This window comes from Biomphalaria glabrata, chromosome 8 (assembly GCF_947242115.1).
Source record: "Biomphalaria glabrata chromosome 8, xgBioGlab47.1, whole genome shotgun sequence".
In the NCBI taxonomy this organism is placed as follows: domain Eukaryota; kingdom Metazoa; phylum Mollusca; class Gastropoda; family Planorbidae; genus Biomphalaria; species Biomphalaria glabrata.
The window spans coordinates 5,725,681-5,741,483 of record NC_074718.1 but is presented as its reverse complement, the minus strand read 5'-3'; the positions used below and the strand labels follow the sequence as shown (position 1 = coordinate 5,741,483).

The following is a 15,803-nucleotide window of genomic DNA, read 5'->3' as shown; positions in this document are numbered from 1 at the left end:
ATAGGCTAATTTTATTTTGGATAGCTTCCATAAACGCTTAATCTCCAAGCCTAGGTTCCCATATTTTCGTTGCTTTTTCCCTTTCAGTTTTTTCTTAAATTGTGAGATAGTGGTACGGCGATGTCAATAATGGTAGCGGCTTCTTCTTTTTTTTAATTTATAACCAGCAGATCAGAGCGATTAAAATCTACCGTTTTGTCGGTCAAAGTAGGCCTATTATTATTATTATCATTATAATTATTATTTTTATTATTATTATTATTATTACATCAAATTTTTAAATGCTTCTTACTTCCTATTTACTTTTTAAATTCCAAGAAGACCTTGACATTGAACTTCCCGGGAGAAATTGTCCAAAACAGGGAACACTCAAAGAAATATGTGTGGTGGATAACAAAAAACAAAGAATCGAAAAACAAAAAAAAACAAACAATATTGTTATTGAGAACATTCTGACATATGCCAAAGTTCGACGAAGTTGGCAGGACTAGTTATTATTTGTTTAGAGTAAATGTATGTCTATGCATTGTTATCCGTACCTTATTTAAGTTCAACAAAAGCTTCAATCTATATCTAATTTCATCACACTTTGTTTAATATATCAGCGAAAACATAAAAGAACAAACTACATAACTCTCATTCGTAATAAACACTCACTAGACGTAGGAATTTAATATGAATAATGTCCCCTATCTAAAGTTTGTGCTGCAATACTAGCTATGTAACTTAAAGGCGGAGCGATACATTTTTAATTAATTATTATTTTTGGCTGAAAAGTTCATTTAATTAATGTTCATAATCAATCAAAGAAATCTTATTTAAACACTGGGAATGAAATATTGTACAAGTAAATTTAACTTACTAGAATCCATGCCACGAAAGATGTTGTTTTTCAAATGAATCACAGACTGCTTTCCTCTTTAGTTGACCATGGGTCAGCCTCTCTATCCATCCAATCACCTCAGTTTATCCCTGGCGATGTGGACAGACGGACCACAAGTCTGAAAGTGATCGGAGAAGCCACGAATACAAAAGAAAGCGAAGAGAAAAAAAAAGATGTATTTGTTTGGTGAGTCCTGCCTGTGCGCGGGAGAATCAATGAATGAGCTGAACGAGAGTCCCTCACGTCTGCTAGTGACGTCGCCAGTTATAGTTTTATATAGACATCAAATATATATATATAGGCTAAGGCTACACCTTGACGACTCTCGCGTCTGCTTCTAGCGGTGGGAAGTGGCTACTTCAGGGGGGCGAGGGGGTGGGGGTGGAATGATTATTATCTTTTTTAACTACGAGTTGTCTGCGCTTGTTTAAAGAATGGGGGGAAAGTCGCTAGGAGAAGAAAGAGAGACATCAGTTAGGATGATAACAAGTACCGTATTTTCAAGCATCTACCCCGCACATGCGTATAACCCGCACAAATTACAAAATACTTAGACACACTTGAACAACCTGTACCTTTATATACCCCACATATGCAAAGCGTGACCTGCTGTTAAGTACCGGTACCTAAAGTACTATCATCGGTACTATTTTTTTTTCTTGAGGTTTAGAATGAGATGACCATACAACTCCCAATGTACGTTTCACAACCACACAGCGAACTCTAAGACCCAACGGTATGTCCATAGATTCTTTTATGTTATGTTGATGAGTCAAATAAAATTTGGAAATCCCGCACAACCGCCATTCTTTTTGTAAAAAAAAAAAAAAAAAAGTGTATCACCCGCGGGTTATATGCGCGAACAAATACAGTAGGTATATCTAGGACTCTAGGTCTATTTAAGGCCTGGCGATGGAACAGGGGGAAAAGTTTCAATACTTAAAAAATCTTAAAAACCATCGTCGCCTCCATGAAAAAAAAAATCCAGACATTCATCAACACCTTAGGAGTACTATTATGGTCATAAGGCCAGACAATACATCAAGTACACATTATAAGACAGGGGTTCTCAACCTGTGGGTCGCGACCCTTTGGGGGGGGGTCGAATGACGATTTGCCAGGGGTCGCCAAGACCATCGAAAAAGTCTATTCTTCTATTGCTGTGTGTGTGAGCGGGGGAGGGGGTGGCGCCAGATTGGGGGATTGTAATCAGGGGTCGCCGAGCTTAAAAGGTTGAGAACCGCGCTGTTATAAGACAATACATCAAGTACACATTATAAGACAATACATCAAGTACACATTATAAGACAATACCTCAAGTACACATGATAAGACAATACATCAAGTACACATAACTAAGAATTAGTGATTCGTCAAGACGCATGAGGTGTGATGCATCTATTGTCTGTAGAGACAGAAGAAACCTTTGTCGTGGTTAAGAAGTGTCCACTTGTAGCGTCTTTGTAGATGACTACTGTATGCCACACGTGGTCTTACTCTCCACAAACTAAATTCCCTACAAAATATTTTTTTGGGGGGTTCTAAAATTGCATATTAAATAATTGTAACTTTTTTTTTAATTAGTAAAATTAGATAAAATATTAAAGTTCTCTATTTCTTTCTACTAAGATATGGCTTGCTATTAGATATCCGTTTGATTATTACTAAGTGTTAAAAAGTGGATTTTTATTAAAGCTTTCGAAAAAGTGTAAGGGCCTCGGCAAAAATTCTGCCCTGGGGCCTTCACATACTTAAATCCGGCCCTAGATATGCACCATTATGGAACAGTCTTGTGTTGACGTTTCTGTGTTCCATCACAAGATAACTACACAAGACAAGCAAAAGTGACTTAACTCTTTCTCTCCTAATTGACGATGCCAACGTTGATTTGATCCCCATTAAACTAAATGGATTTTTGGATTTATAAACTTAAACTTCTGTTGTGTATAAAGGGCACACATTCACCAATAATTCGATACCAAATATAAACATTTTCTGATAACAATTTTTTTTATTGAAGTTTAATATGAACAGGATAGTTAAATACAAAATGAGCAAAATGAATAATACTATCGGAACGAGGAAAATAAGTACGGAGAGAAAGAGTTAAAGAATGTTGCAACGGTGAAGAAGGATATTTTGAGAGATTCAATTGTTTCTGTTAATTAACAATTGCAAAGGTTTTCCCCCTGTTCTGGTGTCAAATTTTAAAGTAAATAGTTTACGTAATAACTGTAAACCTTGTTAAGGGCAGTTCTGTATAGTAATCATACTCATTTAGAGGCGCGGTGGCTAAGCGGTAAGGCGCTTTGCTTCCGAAGCGGGGTCCGGGGTTCGAATCATGGGATTTTTAATTTGGGATCTTCTGGCCCCTCTGAGTCCACCCAGCCCTAATGGGTGCCTGAAATTAGCTGGGGAAAGGTAAGGGTGGTTGGTAGTTGTGCTGGCCACATAGAACCCTCGTTAACCATGGGCAAAGACACAGGTGACCACAAGGTCTGATACAGGGAACGAGATAATCATATACATGTTATTTGCTTTTTAAAGAATAGTATTTTTGATTATTGGTACAACAGAAAGAATGTAAGTAATTCTGTTTACTTTATTTTAATTTGTTTCTATTGTCGAGTAGGTATAAATTACCATAATAATAAACAAAGCTATTAAAATTTAAAAAAAACAAAAAAAAACAAGAAGATCTTATAGTATTTGTATTTTTTTTGTCTGTAGTTTATTTAACAATTAATTGTAATATTATTATTTTCAAAAATTTAACACATTAGTAACTTATGACAATAGTAGTTGACAATATAAGTTACCTTTCTTTTATAGACTTGACACCACAGTAATATCCCCAACACACATTTTCATTCATGCTGGAAAAGTAATAACTATCCAGAGTACAAAATTATGGAAATGTTTAAAAGTTGTATTGTTGTAAAAATCTGTGGCATTTTATTTCTCGTTAGACGCACAATTAGTTCAGATGCAACTAGGTACACTAAATAAGTCAATCCTTGAGACAACTGCGGTCACAAGTTTGGGCCTATATAATCACTTCGCGCCGTCGCAGTTTTCCCCCATTTTAATACTACTGTTCCTTTATGCTCGCTCCTCATGTTTTAATTATATAGATCTATATAAAACAATTTTTGCGCCGATTTTTAGAATCTGCAGAATTGGATTTCCTAAGCTCCTTCTTTTATGGCTCAAATTAATTTCAAAATGGAAAGAGCATTACACTTTCTCTCTAAGACTTTAAACTTATCGTACAACAAACGAGCAACTAACTAGCGTTGATAATGGATACGAAGATCAACTGCTATGCTTTAAAAATGTACAGCTCAATTCTGTTTTTTAGTTGGCAAAAGTGAACATCAATTTAGAGTCCTTGACATTGTTTAGTTTTGTAATCGCGAAACTCTCTGATAAGATCTTATCAAATAAAACAATAAACTTATTATTTAATACTTTTAAATTTGAAAAGAAAACAGACTTTAAAAGAACGTCTTCCTTTGTCTCAGTTATGCAAATTTTTTGTGTGTGTTTATGAGCCATTCAAATAATTCTTCACACATCTGATGTTGTTTTTTTTCTGGATGTTTAGGGCGCCTCTGAGTCCACCCAGCTCTAATGGGTACCTGACATCCTCTGCCCTCTAGACCACAAGGTCTGAAAGGGGAACTGATGTTTGATTGTTATCATCGCTAGCGTCTTTCTTGTGACAACTTGTGACATCGCTGATCTTAGGGGCAGACTGGCTGTTTGGGCATTGGTAAAAACGCCCAATGGGCCGTGGGGGCCGCTGCCGAATGGGCTTCATGATTGGTAGAAGGGCGCTTACTACAGAGTAATGGTAGTGTTCAAATAGAAATAAGCTTTTAACAAACATCTGAAGAACGAAGCGATATTTTATTAATGTTTAACAATTCTCACTTATAAGTGTTTTTTTTTTCATCTAAAATTTTTTTAATAAAAAAAAAGAAAGATACTTATTTTATATAAGGAATGATAAAACTCTTGCGTTCTTGCGTCGCAGGTTCAAATCCTGGTGAAGATTGTGATTTTTAATTTCGGTTAGAGCGCCTTTGAGTCCACCAAGCTCTAATTGGTATCTGGCATTAGTTTGGGAAAAGTAAAGTAGGCTGGCCGTTGTGCTGGCCACATGACACCCTCGTTAACTGTTGGCCACAGAAACAGATGACCTTTACATCATCTGCTCTTTAGATCACAAGGTCTGAAAGGAGAACTTTACTTTTATATGAGAGAAAGCACCGCAACATTAATGTCATAGCTTTCTACTCTGACAGATTTATCTCCCAATATGTACATCAAACAAAAAGCAATTCTTTTCTATGGTGCAGAGACTTGGAGTGTAACTAATAGCAACATGGACAATCCCCAAGCATTCACTAACAAATGTTTGCGTCACATAATTGATGTTAGATGGCCGAACACAATATCAAACGAAAGTCTGTGTGGAAAAAAAAGCAGCAAACACCGGTAAATCGGTAAAGCAAGAAATCAAAAAACGCATATGGGGCTGGATTTTGGGATACATTGTGAAAAAAACAAAACAACAGTCATCACTGCACAACAGGCCCTAAACTGGAATCCACAGAGGAAGAGAAAGGCTGGAAGACCAAAGCAGACATGGACCTTAAGGCAAAAACGGCAGAATTGGACAAGGGCCCAACTGAAGGGTATTGCCCAGAACAGAGTCCGATGTTGAAATGCTGCTGCCCTGCACTCCACTGGGAGTCCAAAGAAATAAGTCAAGCAAGTTATGTTCTGCATAAAACTAAATTGATTAATTGCCACTAATTAATTAACTAATTGTTTTTTTTATTAGTTGTCACTGTGTTATTTTATATAGTATTGAATGTGGCTGTGGTTATCAATGTAGGCGTGGTGGTGACATTGGGTTCTTGTTACAAATCACTGAATAATGAAATGACGCTGGGTGTAGCAGACACAATAAGTTTAATATAACACCACATAGTGAATACACCATACAATTCGACCCAGGAATGGTCAGTATTAATCCAACAGTAATATATGAATATCACAACTTAGTACTTATTCTATAACCAACTACTTTAAACATCTAACTCTACTGCTTATATCTTAAGTGACTCAATACAAGTGCTTGCTACAAGATCTCTATGTGGACTGACTGCCTTTAACTCTCTGGTTCACCTAAGGTCAAAAGTGTTCACCTTAGTGCAACATGGGTTGTGAATAAGATTCACAATATGGAATTAACATACACAATACAGAATTAGGGTTTCTACTCTATGGCACCAACTTTGAGGTGGTGACATTACCTATCACCCCCCTTTTGAAAAAAATTTTGAAGAAATTTTTTTCAGCTTGACGACATAATTATCATAAGTAGGATCAATTGGAATTCTTGGGGTCTATGAAATGTACAATTGCAGAGTTCAAATAGAACTACAAACTTGCAATAAAATATATAATATGACAGTGTTACACAAAATATTTGCTGAATCAAAAAAATTCATACAAGGGCAAAATTCTCTAATCCATCATATTCTTGTAAGGCAATTTAAATAATTCTCTGAGTCAAATACTTAACATCCCAAATAATTCTTTATATGTAGTTCTAATATATACATCAATGTTCTAATGTGTTCAATATTTACAAGTCTTTTTCATAATAATATGTGCAAAGTGTGACAAAAATTTCAATGACAATCTCCTATGTCACAATGTGAAAAATTAATACAAGATTTTATTCACAACATCTATTTATAAAAAATCTTTGACACTATAGCAATGTTAGAAGTCTGGTTTTTTGACACCAATAGTACAATATGTACAAATCATGTAGAAAATGTTACAAGTAAGTCTCAATATGTAAGTGATAAGTATAGAAAAATTCAAAATATGTGTCAAAATTCAACATCAAATTGTTTAATGATCATTGTTACAAATTCAATGTATCTGTTTACTTCAATATGAGGTTTGATATCCCCATAAAAAATTGTTGTGCATTAATATTACACAAGTAAATATGTATAATTCAAGTATCAAAATATTGTTTGCTCAAAAGTATCAACATGAAATCAAAGTAATAAGTATCCTTCATAGTTCTTGTTACATGCACCTTATGTTTCAATTAAGTATTTCTCTATATGACAGTTCAAATAATTTGTAGCTAGTAATGGCAAAAGTTTAATGTTACATTGTTTATCAAATAATTATTTTGTACAAAGTTCAAAAAATCTTTGTCAAACAAAGCTTCAACTGAGAAAGTGTGTCAGTTGTGATACAATCTTTGAGGTTACATTAATTTGTTCAAGCATATACATACAAGCATAACATCATAATGGTTTAGTTGTATTTATTTTAATCTGTTGTGAAAAAAAAATGCAAGTCCAATTTAAAAAATAATATCAAGTGTCTCTTTCAGCACTTGAAATATCAAAAAGTTTGTACAACAATCTTCTTGTTTACATCAATGATTGTTACAAAAAAATATAGTCCATAAGAATAGTTTGACAAAAATGTTTTCAAAAAATACAAGTGTATGTCAATATTTAATTACACTAATTGACATTGAATAAATAAGTTACATTATGAATCAATCTCCTTTTTCAATAGTATTGAAAAATGTGACTCAGTTATATAATTGTGATAAATGACATAGTAAAAAAATTCCTATCTTGTTTACAATAGCTGTAGAAAAAAATTTTGTCCAAGTTGTTCTCAATACAATGAGAAAAAATAATGTTTACATTGTATGGAAAAAATTAAGCTAGGTACTGAATAAGTTGGGAAAAAATTCAATATTTGTTTACATTGTTGAGTACAAAAATGTTATTCTTGTTGACAAAAGAATGTGAAAAAAAAATTGTTGGTTACAATGTAGTAATCAAATTCCAAAGTTTGTTTACAAATAGAGTTTTTTTTTTAAAAAAAATGAAGTCTTAGTTCTAGTTCAATGTTTAAAAATAGTACTCAATGTTTACAAAATAATGCTCAATGTTTACCAGATGCGATGTATTAAGTCAACAACACTGATATTAATTGTGAGTCCCTTAATTGGTGTTCCATATATTTTATGTAATAACTCTTTGTAATGGCCAAAGTTTTTTATTTGTACCCACATTGACTCTCCAAGTTCTGGATGTTTCCAAACTTTTTTATATCCAAAATCACAAGTTATATCTTGTACTATTTGAAAAATTTCTTTCTGAAAATCAGAATCAGACAGGTCATAAAACCATATTGTTTTATGTTTTACTGGCTTTTGATGCACTTTAACTTTTGGATAAGATCCAATAATTACTGGACTGATAGTATTTTCAAGTATTACAACTTTTATTTTCCCTTTTATAAATGGTGATTTGATTTCAGCAATGGCAGTTTTACATTCTATCTTTCTAGAGTTTGGTAAGGTTACAATGGCTATATCATTCAAATAATCTTTTTCTACTAAATTGGGCTCTACAAAAGTGATTGTGGATTCTTCATCAACTATGCATACAACATCCTGATAATTGACTTCTAGATAATATACTTCTATCTGTTTGCTATTTTTAAATGTCAAGGCTAATATTTCCTCTGTTATTATTACTTTAGGTGAGCTAGTGTTAATGTCATTTTGTATTTCTTGTTTTTCAGCTTTATCTTTATCATCTATTTGTATTTCATCTGTTTGTATTTCACTATCATTTGTTTGTGTGTTAATTGTTTGGCAATCTTTATTTAGTTTAGATGCTTCTGTTAGCAAGTGAGTTTGACATTCTACATCTATTTTATTTGTATTTGTAATTGACTGATTATCTTTAGTTGCTTCATTTATACTGACATTGTTGTAATCATGTGAATTAGTAGTTGATGCTAACTCAATGTTTTCTTGATTCACACTATTAGCCCATTTTACTAAGGCTTCTTCAGACAGTTCAACTATGTTTTCTATGTTCCCTATGATTAGTTCTTCAGCTGGGTTGTTCATTACTATGGCTTTGTATTGACCAGTGAACCATGGTGATTCAATGAAAACTAATGCTGTTTCACATACTTCCCATAAGTCTTTATTCGCATAAGTCAGTGTGACCTTGTCTTCAAGTATCTGTTCAGGTTTTACTAGTGATTTCTTCACAATGATTGAGGTGCAGCCGCTGTCACGTAATGCATATACCTTAATGCCATCCACATATGCAGGATACACTTTTAATTTGGCTACCTTTGTCTGTATATATGCTACTGTTTCATATTCTATTGGTCTTTCAGTTGCTACAGCTGCTATGTTTTGTCTGGTATGATTGTTATTGTGGTAAGTATGTTGTCTATCTTGAAATTGATCTCTTCTAGACATTCTGTTGTTTTGCCATCTTCTGTTTGTTTGATGTGATCTACTGTTAGTTGGACTGTAGCTTTGCCATGTTCTTCTGTTATATTGTTGTTGATAGGATCTATTGTAGTTAGGACTGAAGCTCTGGAAAGTTCTGTTATCTCTTCCATATTTATGGTTTCTATTTACATATTGCTGTTTTTCTGATGCCATTCTCTTTCTGCACTCTGCTTTGGTGTGACCCAATAAGCCACAGAAAAAACATTGTATGCTCTTGGCATATTTAAATTTATTTGTAGTTCTTGGATGGTTTTCTGTCACTGTTGCAGCTACATTGTACAATTCCCTTTTGTCAATGGTGATGTTTGGGTGGGAGTCCTTGTATGTTGTTAAGTTTGATATCAATTCAGCTTCATTTTTTATTTTTCTCTCCTTCAGGAATGAGAATGCTGCATCTGTAACATTTATTAACACATTTTCAATGAGAAAGAAATCTAAGATCTGTTTGGGGTCATCTAAGTTGCAGTTTGTGAGTTGTAGCCACTTTGTCATGTTCTGGCGCATGTCATGTATTGTTCTTTTTAAATCTGTATTCTTTGCTAGTTTTATTTCCCTAAAAAGTTTTCGATAGTGCTCCTCCGTTTTGCCAAAATGTTCAATTAGTCTTTGTTTTACTGTGTTGTAGTCTTTTCTTTGCTCCATAGTTAGTGTGTCGATGATGTTTAGAGGTTCACCTCTTAGGTTAGCTAGAAGTTGTTGAGCCATTTGTGCACTATTCATATTTGCTGTTTGACAGATGTATTCAAATTGAATTATGAAATTTTCCAATGTGTCTTCTTTTGGGTCAAAGTTCCTAAATTTGCTATGATACTGATGATGAGATGAAGTTTGACTTGCTGAATTGTCTTTATTTTCTTTTGCTAGCTTGGCCATTTTTTCTTCATGTTCTTTTAATTTTATTTCATGCTGGCGTTCTTTTTCTTTCTCTACGTTTTCTTGTTCTTTCTCTCTCAGTCTTCTTTCATGTAGCCTTTCTTCCCGTTGCTTGTCTTTTTCTACTCTAATTCTATCTATTTCAATTTTAATGAATGCAGCTCTATCATCTTCTTTTAACTTTAGTTTATCCACTATCTCTATTAGTTTTTCATACTCAGCCATTTTCAAAGATTCAAATTAGTAATATAGTTAATTAATAGATATGTGTACACAAAAAGGTAGTTGTAAATGAATATTGTACAATAAATACTTATTATTGCTCAAATAGTAATTACAGGTAATAGTAGATATATATTTTGTGCGAAACAATTGAGGTTATGAGGTATCTTAAGTTATTCTTGGTACTTTGTCTAGTTCGTAATGTAATACTTTACTGATCAATTATGTGATTATGTATTTTTAGTATCTCCACTTGCAATGTAAAAATTTATTGCAACAAGTAATTCACAATTATGTGAGCCTTATTAGTCTGATAAATAGTGATCAATGTATCAATAGCATCAAAATAGTTCAATGTGCTCAAAGTATATATTATATACAATCAATCTTGTCACAATCTCAAATCAAAATATATCACATAGTGTATCAAGTGTGTAGTGTAGTGTTGATAATAATAAAAAATAGGTTGAAATAAGAAGTAAAATAAATATATATATTAATAAGAAATTAATTAGACAAACATAAATACACTATAGATACTAAACAGTCTGCTTTAAAGAGACATTACAAGATAGTAGAAATAGTAGACAAAAGAATTACAATGAGAAATAACAATGAGGCAAAAGAAAATTCAACAGATGCAAACAAGACAATATCAATACAAGAGTTTAACAATATGATAGATACTTGACGAAATACAAACTTAACTAATACAGCTATACGATCAAGTATTTACTTTATCTAAAGAGTCCCTACCAATACCTGGATGCTTACTTGAAAAAAAATATAAATGCTCAGACTCAATAGATAATTAAATTTAGTCCCTAAAGTCAAATGTATATATAAATACAAATGTAAACAATGAAAAAAAATGTGGTGTAGTTCAAAGAGAACTAATCAATATTGATAATACTAAGGGTAATTAAAGTTACTTCCCTTAAATATTCACTTGATGCTTGACTTGTACATAAAGTTCCGGTGATGCTCCACATAAAATATGTCCACAGTTCAGTTCATAAGTAATCCACTTGTTAAATCCACAGTACAATGGTACAGTTCATAAGTAATCCACTTGTTAAATCCACAGCACAATGGTACAGTTCATAAGTAATCCACTTGTTAAATCCACAGTACAATGTTACAGTTCATAAGTAATCCACTTGTTAAATCCACAGCACAATGGTACAGTTCATAAGTAATCCACTTGTTAAATCCACAGTACAATGTTAAATGATACGGTACTCAAGTTCTTGAACAATAGTAATCCAATAGATACTTCATATGTTTGACAGATAATCCATTAAACAATTCATATAGTTGACAAGTAATCCAATAAATAATTCATGTGCTTGATAGGTAATCCACTGTTTCGTACAGTTGCTGAAACAAATATAAATAACTAAAAATGACCTTAGGTAGTGACGACAAGAGAGGTCTAAGAGTAAGAGCGCTTTCTTATTAAATGTGCTGTTAGACAGCGACAATAGGAGTGTGTCATTAGAATTATGACGAGCACTCGATGTAGATGATTCTTGAATATGTCAGCTACTTCGACTGACCATATATCAGCTGTCTTCAAACGATGACTTGAATGACTTGTAGTACTAGATTTTCACCCACATCGGTTGTAGTATCACGGTTGTCTAGTTTCACCCACACAGGTTGTAAGATCAGGTTGTCTCAGCATATCATGTTTGATCTCTTTCGCTTAGTATGTTAAAAAGTAACTTTGAACAATGCTGTGCTCCTAAAGCTATCTCAACTGGTGTAAAAGTACAACCACATAAATCAGGCTTCCAGATAAATGACACTTAGGACAGTAGTCAACTGAAAAAGTTGAAAATACAGCTCACACAGGAACAGTTCAAATTGTTCAGTTCATCACAGATGAAAAAATAGCTTGCTAATTGGTAACTGTGTCATGGCAGGTCAACATGACATGTAGTAGTAGATCTAGATACCAAGTGTGTAGTCAAAAAAATTTAATAAATTCTGGATTCGTTGTAATTCATGTAGAGTTCAATCTTGAAGTATAAGTCATAATAAGTTAAAATAGTAGGCACAGTTAACTTTCAATTTCAGCTCTGTTTTCTGTTAGTAGTGTTAGACTAGCTGAAGATAATAATAATGTCACTCTTGGATCACGTGAATCTCACTTGAAAAATTGTGTGCTGGTCTCAATAAATGTAGATCTAGGTCATCTCTATAATGTTGAATGTGTCGCTGAACGACCAAATGAGAAAAATAGTAGAGTCTATAATAATCAGGTTTTAGCTTTCTTGCTCGTTGAGTGGCGTCATGATTTGTGTAAAAAATTATTCCAGAGTTACTTTTTCATGTGTTAACTAAATAGTTCACTTGCCAACTTCAAAATTATCCGTATAAATGTTACTGTAAGTCACTGTAGTATTAAAATACTTCTGACAGCAATAGAAAAAAATTCTTGACTTGTTCCTCTGGTGCTCATAAATCCTTTAAGTTAGCAGTTCTGACTTCTGACATCATAAAATATCGTTTGCTGACACTTCTGACACTATTCTGACACCAAAGATGTCATTTTCTGACAATAAATGACTTGCACTTTGGACACTTCTGACACCAAAAAATGTCACTGTGTTATTTTATATAGTATTGAATGTGGCTGTGGTTATCAATGTAGGCGTGGTGGTGACATTGGGTTCTTGTTACAAATCACTGAATAATGAAATGACGCTGGGTGTAGCAGACACAATAAGTTTAATATAACACCACATAGTGAATACACCATACAATTCGACCCAGGAATGGTCAGTATTAATCCAACAGTAATATATGAATATCACAACTTAGTACTTATTCTATAACCAACTACTTTAAACATCTAACTCTACTGCTTATATCTTAAGTGACTCAATACAAGTGCTTGCTACAAGATCTCTATGTGGACTGACTGCCTTTAACTCTCTGGTTCACCTAAGGTCAAAAGTGTTCACCTTAGTGCAACATGGGTTGTGAATAAGATTCACAATATGGAATTAACATACACAATACAGAATTAGGGTTTCTACTCTATGGCACCAACTTTGAGGTGGTGACATTAGTAAATGTGTAGTCATCGACAAAAAATAATTTTGCAAAGTTTCAACGATCCAAGAATGGGAAATGGGAATATGAAACCCCTCTACAGGACTAATATTTTGTTCTAAGAAGTCATATAAGTATTGAGTGTATTATTTCTAAAAGGTAGTAACGGCATAGTAAGAAACAAAATGATGCATACATGGTGACTGTTTTTGACATACCCATTCAAGGGGAGAGGGTCCGACTTTATAGTCTTAATCCTATGCTCCCGTGGACTACCCTACGCCACTGTCTAAAATTCTCAATTTACAATTTTAATTATAGATTTTAAATAGCTCAATAACATTATGCATCCACGAATGATGCCCAAAGCCATTCTGTAAACGAGCCCCTAGATTCATATAAGTACTTGTTTCCCAAACTGTGTTTCGCAGTGACCTTGTGTTCCGTAAGGCCTGATTAGATTTTCAACGAACTATTAGAGTAATTAATTATGGTGGAGGTCTAAACGTGAATTAATTATAAAAGTAAATGCAGAAAATAAAATACAACTTGATTTGATGATTTCTTCTCGGTAACAGAAAAAAAAATTATAACAGCATGACTATGAACTTTGAACTGACCTAGATTCTGACTCTTATTTTGAAACAGAGATACGAAGATCAATCCTTTAATGATTTCTGATTGAGTTTTCAAGAGTACCACGTTATTTCAAAACAAGCTATGACTATTTCGCTTTAGCTTCTTCCAATCTACAAGTGAGCAGCAGGATTTTCTTATTAGGTTGAAACAAATCCAAAGTCTACAAAACAGGCTTGAGGCCACACCGGAAATGAACTCCTAATGGTGGCAAGGCAGAAAGTCTTAGGTCTCACGTGATGCCCTGGTTAGGAAATCTACTGCTTGGCGTAAAGCCGAATAGCTTCACGGAGCCGCGAACACTTTCGCGACACGTGCAGTACCGTTTCCTCTGACTCCCCGCAGTGTCGGCAATGTGCATCAAAGTTTGACCGAATGGTTGAGCCATGAGGAGAATTATATAGATAGATAGATGGTCTAGTAATATATTTAAAAATAAATTTAAAAAAAGGTAAATTTAAAATAGGGTTTAATTATTATTATCGTCTTATGTTAAACAAACAGGAAATAATCCAATCTAAACTATAACCAGGGTTATTGCAGCGATTGGACCCCATCATCATGACCCCATGTTGATCTGCTAACTATCGTAAAAAAACTCAAGCAAAAAAATCTATGGCCAGATTACAAGATCTTCGGGACTCGCAAAGATCTTCCTCCAGGAAACAGTACCAGGAAAAAGAAGAAGAGGCAAACAGAGAAAGCGATGGGAGGACAACATAAAAGAATGCCTAACATTGAAAGAAGTTCTAACTAAGGCAAAAGACAGAGAGGAATGGAGAAAGACTGTCGATGAAAATTGCATGGTGCCCCAACGGTCCAACAGACTAAGGGATAGGTAAAAGTAAAAGGGTAACTACAACCAAAGTATTCCGCTCAATTCTCCACATGTACGAAGTGTTCTGTTAAAAAAAAAATATTTGAGAAACACTGATATATAAATAATCTACATGGTGGCCCGGGTTCATCCCACCGCCAAAACGCAAAGTGCAATCTTGACAATGGACCTCATTCACCAATAGTAAACAAACAACATTTAGCCACGTGATTCTCTATCTCTTCTATACAAATTACGATCTAATTTTAATACACAGTGGCTATCACGTGACAGCTTTTTTTAAAAAGTTGTTTTATCAATGTTATCATGTGACTAAATGTTGTTTGTTTACGATTGGTGAATGAGGTCCATTGTAAAGGACTCCAATATGAACTCCAATGTAAACACCTTTATATTTCATATTTATTAATTCGTGACTAATTAATCGCTTATAAAAAAACGAGTGACGTAAGCTACAAGACTGCTAGAACTACTTGACAACACCACACTGGGAATTCCACTTCCAATCAAATAGCCGGATGACAGGTTTGGGGGTTTGCCTTTACAGTCGGCGCCTTGGGGCGGGCCCTTACGGTATGGGGAGCGGAAAGAAAAAGGAGGGGGGTAGGACACCATGGGAGGGATCTCATCGTTTTTGTATCACTTAGAGCCCGTGTTTGCGGAGAAAGTCCTAGTAGACTGTCCTATCCAAATAATGGCGGTATAGAGTAGGGACTGCCTACTGGATCCAGCTTAATCTTCATCTTCTTTCATTGGTGTCGGAAGTGTGTGAGAGTGTGTGAGAGTGTGTGTGAGTGTGTGGCTGACCAAGTGTGTGAAAGTGAGTGTGCCTGTATATGTGCCAGAGTGTATTTGAGAGAGACAGAGAGAGCGAGAGAGAAAGAGAGAGAGAGAGAGAGAGAGAG

The 15,803-nt window shown here is 34.2% G+C and overlaps 1 protein-coding gene across 2 annotated transcripts in view; it reads right to left on the bottom strand.

Moving 5' to 3' along the window:
* LOC106057294 (carbonic anhydrase-related protein 10-like) overlaps positions 1-1,129 on the bottom strand; it is a 112,289-nt gene extending 111,160 nt beyond the window's left edge. The window contains exon 1 of one of the 2 annotated variants that reach the window (XM_056038439.1): positions 863-1,129. The gene's annotated coding sequence lies outside the window, so the exon portion shown is untranslated. The remainder of the gene's footprint in view (positions 1-862) is intronic. The other variant, XM_056038442.1, reaches the window with a different exon arrangement.
* Positions 1,130-15,803: the final 14,674 nt, after the last annotated feature.